The following is an 8,068-nucleotide window of genomic DNA, read 5'->3' as shown; positions in this document are numbered from 1 at the left end:
GTTGTAGTTATGCCTTGATTGTTGTAGGATCACTGGGAGGAATTGACCTCCAGGCCAATTGGCAGTGAGAATAGGCTGTGTCTGCAGTGGGAGAACTTCTGTGCTGAAGACACCCTTCTGGGGCAAGACTTGCTTCAGTGGGGCTTTGGTGCTCACTGAGCCTGCCCCCTGGGTGTTTCCCTTATGGATCTGAGCTGTAATCCGGATGGTCCCCCTCTGACCGCTGGGTACACTGGCTCTTGGAGGTTACCCAGCAGGAGCTATGAAGAGAACTGCAGATTCCCCTTCCTTTTTTGGAGTTTGGAGGTGCCCTGATGAGGCCCAGCTGTGAAGCAATGCAAGCTGCTGTGGGGCCTTGGGCCTTCTCTTGGAAGTTCTGGGTCTGTGGCCCAGCTGCAGTTTGTTAGGTAATTTTCAGGTTGCAAAGGGCCAGGGCATTCATATGCAAAAGCCTCTGCCGCAGCCTGGATGGGGCGGGGTCTCAGGGAATCAAAGGGCGGAGCAAGGAACTATGGCAGATTCTCAGCCCTGCCCTAAGGGGCCGCGCATGTCTCAGTGTCCTGATAATTTAATTGCTGCAAGCACCTCTGAGGGAAAGCCGCCCTCGAGTTCCGAGTTCTGCCCGCTTCCAGACAGTCCAGTTTCTCCCCGTATTTGTCCTGGGTCCCCAGAGACTTTCCGGAACCGGAGTTCAGAGCAGTCGGGAGCTTGTGACTCCCTCCCGATTCAAAAAGACAGCCGCGTCCTCAGGTACCAGCCCCTTCCCGCGCACTCTCGAGCCTCCGTACCTTTGCACTTTACTTCCGCAGCTCCTGACCCTCCATGTGCTTTTCTCTTCCCTTCTAGTTGTAGAATTTCCACTCTGCCAGCCTTCCTGTAAGTTCTGGATGATGTCCGTTTTGTCTTTTTATTGTGTTTTGAAGTTGTTGTAGGAGGCAGCAATTTCGGTGTTTCCCTATGCCGCCATCTTAGTTTCTCCCAATGTTACCATTTTTAAGCGTAAAAATATCTATGATGTTAACACCTTCAGAAAATTTGACATAAGTTTTGAAGCTTGTTGTCAATACAACAAAATAGCATACATATCAAAACACACACATATCAACATATGTGGAACCCCCATCTATTGAAAAAAATCTGCATCATTAACCGGTACACCTAGTAAGAGGTCAAGGTGGAACTTGTAGATGTGTAGGGCCCAGCCTTGGAAGTTAAATAGTATCATTTTCACCACCTTTTGTTAAAACAGGTCACTGGGCCAAACTCAAGTGGAAGAAAAACAGATTCTATCTCTTGGTCACACTGCAAGAGTATGTAGGATGGGAGATAATGTGATTATCTTTGGAAACAATCTACACACATGTATCTTCATTATATCAATCTTTGAAATACTGTAATCCTGAGAATACTTACCCCTGTGAAATAGTAAAATTTCTATTTTATAGATCAAGAAACTTGGGCTCAGAAAACGAAGTAACTTTTCCAGTGTCATACAACCGATATGTGGGAAGTCAAGATTCAGACTTGGCTCTCTTTCTCCAAAGCCTACGCTTTTTTTTTTTTTTAATCCTCACCCTAGAATATTTTTCCATTGAATTTTTTAGAGGGAGTGGAAGAGAGAGTGAAAGACAGAGAGAAATATTGATGTGGGAGAAACGCATCAATTTGTTGCGCCCTGACCTGGCTCGGGTGGGGGAAGAGCCTGCAGGCCCTGGGGAGGAGCCTGCAACTGAGGTACTTGCCCTTGACCAGGCTCCAACCCAGGACCCTTTGGTCCGCAGTCCGATGCTCTATCCACTGAGCCAAACCAGCTAAGACCCAAAGCCTATGTTTTTAAGCTCTATAATTCCTCTGCATCGGCTGGAAAAAGAATAAATGGTTAAAGGGAAGAGAATCACTAGGACTGAGGGGAAAACCAGGAAACCTGTATCTGTTCTATTAGCCACACATGTGTGTTGATGCTTTGGTAGCACTCTAACCAGTCACTTAGTCAAAGGATCTTTGCCTACTCGTGTAACCAGTGAGTTGTGATGCAGGGGCTTGAAGAAGGGGCCTAGTGTTGCAAAATATTCATACCAAAAGAAACCTTAAGGACAATCTGGTAAAGCTCTTGTTTTTAGATGAAGAAGCCAATGCTTACAGAAGTCAGATCCAAGGCACACTAGCTAGCTAATTAGTAGCAAAGCTTAGAGTAGAATTCTGATTCTCTAATTCAATGCGTGTCATTACTATGTCTCAACAGATTTTTAAGGATATCATTCATCCAAATCATATGGTATTAAAACAAGTTAACCTAGAACAATTCATTATTTTCTTCCATTAATATAACCATGACCATATGAAAAGACCACAAGAGAACAAAGGAAAAGTTAGTCAAATTGCTGGTGGCTCTCTGTGATGTGTTACCTGCATTTCCTCTTTAGAATGGTTTTGATTTCCAGGAACCTCATACTCTTCCAATGAATTCATTGCACAAACACCAAGAACCTACAGTGTGTCAGATATTGTGTTAAGGCACAAGGGTAAATGAAAAATACAGTCCTAGCTGGTTTGGCTCAGTGGATAGAGTGTCAGCCTGTGGACTGAAGGGTCCCAGGTTCAATTCTGGTCAGGGGTACACGCCTGGGTTGTGGGCTCTATCCCCAGTAGGGGGCGTGCAGGAGGCAGCAATCAGTGATTCTCATCATGGATGTTACTATCTCTCTTGCCCCCTCTCTTCCTCTCTGAAATCAATAAAGATATATTTAAAACAATACACACAGTTCTTGGCAGACATGTAATCAAATAATTACAGAAATGTTGTGATAAGAGTTGAGACCAATAAGTGGTGACTGAATGAATGTGTCATCTTGGGGATCTCAGTCTAGCCTTCTGTAACATACGAACATTCTTTCTATGACAATTCTGTTTCTAACCATTTCTGTGGCAGGGAGCTTACTACTTTAGAGGACAATTCCCTCTTTTGGGAGAGTTCTACTTGGTAAAAGTTCTTTAAAGCAGAAATCTGCATTCTTATAATTTCAACTCGTTGATCTTAGTCTTGATCTATTCTTTTCTCTCACAAAATGCATGTAGTTGTTATTCTTGTCCCTTTAAAATATTTGAAAATTATCACATGATTGTCCCAAAGATTGCTCTGTGGAAAAGGAGGGAGAGAGCCAAGGCTTACAGTAACCACTGGTAGCTTTTCCCCTTCCAGGTTTCTGCTACAAAGGGAATAGTAATCCTTTTTCCTTTTCAAGCCAAATGTTTCAAGACAAAAGAGAACTGAGTATATAGAGAAAGTAAAGTGGGAGAGTATGGAGGTCTTTTAAATGAGGAACTGTGGACCCTTAGAGTGGCCCACAGTCAGTTCAGACATTTATATTCAAAGATTCTGAAGCAGCTTTCAGACATGATCATGGTCATGGCTCTCTCTAAAATGGTTGCTTTCTGGATCTTCCTCACTTCTGCCATCACCTATTTTTGTGCCATCCCTGTCCTTGGCCAGTAGAGGGTGAGCAAACCTTGATTTCTCTTAGAACAAGGCTGGGCAAGCTTCTTGTCCATTACAGCTCTGAAAACGGCCGTCTTCCTTGAAGGAGTCCACACATATAGCATGTTGGGAAGCTGCAAAGACATTTTCTAAAGAAAATGACAAGAATAGAAATGGAGTGGTGTAGACAACCCCAGGGCTTAGCGCTGAAGCCCTGTTGCTAATGAGCCTTGGGAGATTTGGATATGCTGCTTGATTATCTGAAAATGGTATAATATTTGTTCTGATAATTTTTTTCCTTTAATAAAAATATTTTTACATGATTTCAGAGGGAAAGAGAGATAGAAACATCAATGATGAGAGGGAATCATTGATTGGCTGCCTTCTGCATGCCCTATACAGGGATCAAGCCCACAACCTGAGCATATAAACTGACCGGGGAATCAAACCATGACGTCCTGGTTCATAAGTCGACACTCAACCACTGAGCAACGCCAGTGGGCTTCTCTGACAACTTTAAAGTGCTGGATCATGCGAGAGTGAACTAGCTTTGTAACTACTTGTACCAATAATAAGGGATTTTTAATCTTCAAAACTCTTGGCTACAATATTATTTTTGATACCCTCTTTGCCCGCCCCCCCCCCCCCCCCCCGCCAAGGGATAGATGTAGCTCCACCTATCACAGATCCATATTTCTATTCTGTCCACTATGGATTGGGCCACCTGCCTTCTTCTTAATAAGAGAGGGTGCTTTCTTGCCACAACTTGCACAAGAACACGTTACTGGCTTGTTCCCCCTAGCTTGAGGAAGAACCCAGGAAAAATTTGCATACTCTCTTGCCCTGACCAGTTTGGCTCAGTGGATAGAGCATCAGCCTGCGGACTCAAGGGTCCTGAGTTCGATTCCGGTCAAGGGCATGTACCTTGGCTGCGAGCACATACCCAGTGGGGAGTGTGCGGAAGGCAGCTGATCGATGTTTCTAGCTCTCTATCCCTCTCCCTTCCTCTCTGTAAAAAAATCAATAAAATATATTTTAAAAATTTGCATACTCTCAGAATATAAGGAGATTACAAAGGCTACCTGGCCTAGGCCTACCCCCCATGCAAGATTCCTTCTTGCCCAGACCCCTGTGTGTCCCCCAGCCATACACGAATAAACTGATTCAGCCACCTGCTCTGGCTGCTCTGCAGCAAGGTTATTTCTTCTCCCAGTGGTTTCCACTAGGGTCACTCCTGATTGTGCAACTTGTGCCCTGCACAACCCTAGGGGCCACCAATTATCTTATCGGGGAGTTTTCAGGGAGTTATATAATTACCACAACTTGCCAGCAGAAGGCAGACAAATTTCCTGAAGATGGGGTACCTTTCTTTAATTTGCCCCAAATCCTGGTAGTGGCTAGGCAGAGCTGGCTTTACGAAGCTGCCTTACTCATTGCTGCATCTCCTTCCTTTTATTATTCCCAGTACACAGCATATGCCTGACAATCATGTTTGTAGAAAGGGATTTAGTTCTATTTCTTGGAGTCAAGCAGAACAAACTGAAATCCTCTTCTAAGACGACAGGCCTTTACATCTTTGAGGACAGAACCCAAGTTCCCAGTGAGATTTTTCCTCATCAAGAAAAATCCTTGGTTGCACACATGAGGTTTTTTGTTTGTTTGTTTTTCTGTTAATCCTCACTTGAGGATATTTTTCCATTGATTTTTAGAGAGAGCAGGAAGGAGGGGAAGAGATAGAAAGAAACATTGATGTGAGACACACACATCAATTGGTTGCCTCCCGAGTGTGCCCGACCAGGGTGGGGCATCAAGCCTGCAACTGGCACAGGTCCTTGACCAGAATTGAACCCAGGCCCTTTCAGTCTGGAGGCTGACGTTCTATCCACTAAGCAAAACTGGCTAGGGCTGGTTTTGCTCTTACCATCCTGCAGTTAGTCTGTCTTTCTAAATGTGGAATACAGAACCAATGCAGGGCACATGATGATAGATAACCTTAGAGCAGGGGTGGGCAAACTTTTTGACTTGAGGGCCACAATGGGTTCTTAAACTGGACCGGAGGGCCAGAACAAAAGCATGGATGGAGTGTTTGTGTGAACTAATATAAATTCAAAGTAAACATCATTACATAAAAGGGTACGGTCTTTTTTTGTTTTGTTTTGTTTTATTCATTTCAAACGGGCTGGATCCAGCCCGCGGGCCATAGTTTGCCCACGGCTGTCTTAGAGTCAGCCAAGCACCTCCTTAGTTTAAGAATCTGAAGTGGATGACACCTGAGACTTGGAGGCAGTGGTGGTAACTACTGGCAAGGGACATGGGTAGTTTGGGACAAGAAAGGCCTCTTAAACCTGTACAGCAATTTTCATCATTCTAGGAAATATTTGATTCCTCACAGGATTTGGGATTGCAAAAGGAATTGCATCAGCTGAAGGACTGGGGCAGGAGAAAGCATTAAGCAAGGATTGGGGCAATTTGAGAGAATCAGAGAGATCATGTGAAATTCTGTCCATAGCATCTGGGACTAAAATGGGCCCAGTGTCTGGGTCCTCAATTTTCACAAAGACCTGATTTCACATGATCAGGTCTTTAGGGACTAATGGGATGGAGTACACAACCACTGTGTTTCACCTTATAAAGGGATCTGGGGGTAAGTGAATATTTGGAAGAGAAGAGCTAGAGGCCCATGGAGGAAATAATAATAGCTAATATTTTGGAACATTTATGATAGGCACTGTTGTAGGTGCTTTACATGTAATGGCTTACTTAATGCTTATAATAACTCTACCCATTTTGCAGATGAGAAAACTAAGACAAAGCAAGTAAGTGGTAGATAATTTGATCCTAGATGAACTGGCTCCAATGCCTGTGTGTGTAACCATAGGTGATGGATGTATGGAGGGAGAATAACTGAGTTCAAAAGGACAAGTGACAATGAAGTGGTGGAAAGAACTTGGGTTGCTGGAGTCAGACGCATCTGGTTTTAAAATCTAGCTCTGCCACTTAATGGGTAAACCACTTCACTTTCCAGTCCTTAGTTTCCACAGCTGTAAAATGGGGCAACTGTCTTCACAAAGTTGATATGTAGATTAGAGAAAATTCATGGTTATTATTCACTAGAGGCCCGGTGCATGAAATTCATGCGGGGGGGGGGGGGGGATGTCCCCTCAGCCCAGCCTGCACCCTCTCCAATCTGGGACCCCTCGGACACCCCTTTCACAATCCTGGACTGCTGGCTCCTAATCACTCACCTGCCTGCCTGCCTGGTCGCCCCTAACTCCCCCCTGCCAGCCTGATCGCCCCTAACTTCCCCCGCCCCCCCCCCAGCCTGGTCGCCCCTACCTGCCCCATCCCCGCCGGCCTGGTTGCCCCCAACTTCCCCCCCTGCTGGCCTGGTCGCCCCACACAGCCTGCTTGTTCAGTCATTTGGTCGTCCCTCACTAACCCCCCTGCTACTAACCCCGCTGCTGGCCTGGTTGTAGGCAGCCATCTTGTGAGGGCATGAGGGTTAATTTGCAAATTACCTCTTTATTATATAGGATGAGTGGAGGAAGAGAGAAGTTGAAGGACAGAGTAATGCGAACTGATAGGGTTTCAAGGAAATGGTCAAATATTATAGAAATGTAAGGAAGAATGAAGAAAAAATACTGTCAAGAACACCGGTGACCATTTAAATGGTTAAGAAAACAGCTCAGCTGAAACCGGTTTGGCTCAGTGGATAGAGCGTCGGCCTGTGGACTGAGGGGTCCCAGGTTTGATTCCGGTCAAGGGCATGTACCTGGGTTGTGGGCACATCCCCAGTGGGAGATGTGCAGGAGGCAGCTGATTGATGTTTCTCTCTCATTGATGTTTCTAACTTTCTATCTCCCTTCCTCTCTGTAAAAAATCAATAAAATATATTTTAAAAAAAAGAAAAAAAAGAAAACAGCTCAGTTACAGAGGCTTGAGGAGGGAGGATATCAACAGCGAAGAGATGAAAACAGTGGTTATGCTCCAATTGGTAGAGGAATTTGGTAGCTCAATGGAAGGGACAAGGTTAAACAAGTGATACTTAAAAATTTGGTTTTGCTCCTTAAAGCTACAGGTACTTAAACACAGAACAGAGCCCTGGCCGGTTTGGCTCAGTGGGTAGAGTGTCAGCCTGCGGACTCAAAGGTCCCAGGTTCGATTCCGGTCAAGGGCATGTACCTTGGTTGCGGGCACATCCCCAGTAGGAGGTGTGCAGGAGGCAGCTGATCGATGTTTCTCTCTCATCGACGTTTCTAACTATCCCTCTCCCTTCCTCTCTGTAAGAAATCAATAAAATGTATTTTTAAAAAAATAAACATAGAACAGATTTGAAGGGTGAGGAGCCTGGAGGACCCAGAGCAAGGCCACAGCCCTTGGCAGGCGGCAAGGCAAGGGGCTCCAGGGGGGCAGGCAATTCCAGAAAGTGGAGCACATCTGATGGCCTGAGGCCCTTGGGAAAGAATACTGAAGTGTGTCTGCCGAGAAAGGGTGAGGTGAGGCTGTGGTAGGCATGGGAGTTTGGGGAGCAGGAGACACCCAGACTGTGAATTCAAGACTAAGGCAGGGACACGCGTAAGAATGAAGGTGGCC

This window comes from Myotis nattereri, assembly GCF_964212035.1.
Source record: "Myotis nattereri genome assembly, chromosome: 4".
NCBI lineage: Eukaryota > Metazoa > Chordata > Mammalia > Chiroptera > Vespertilionidae > Myotis > Myotis nattereri.
This window is presented reverse-complemented; position numbering follows the sequence as displayed.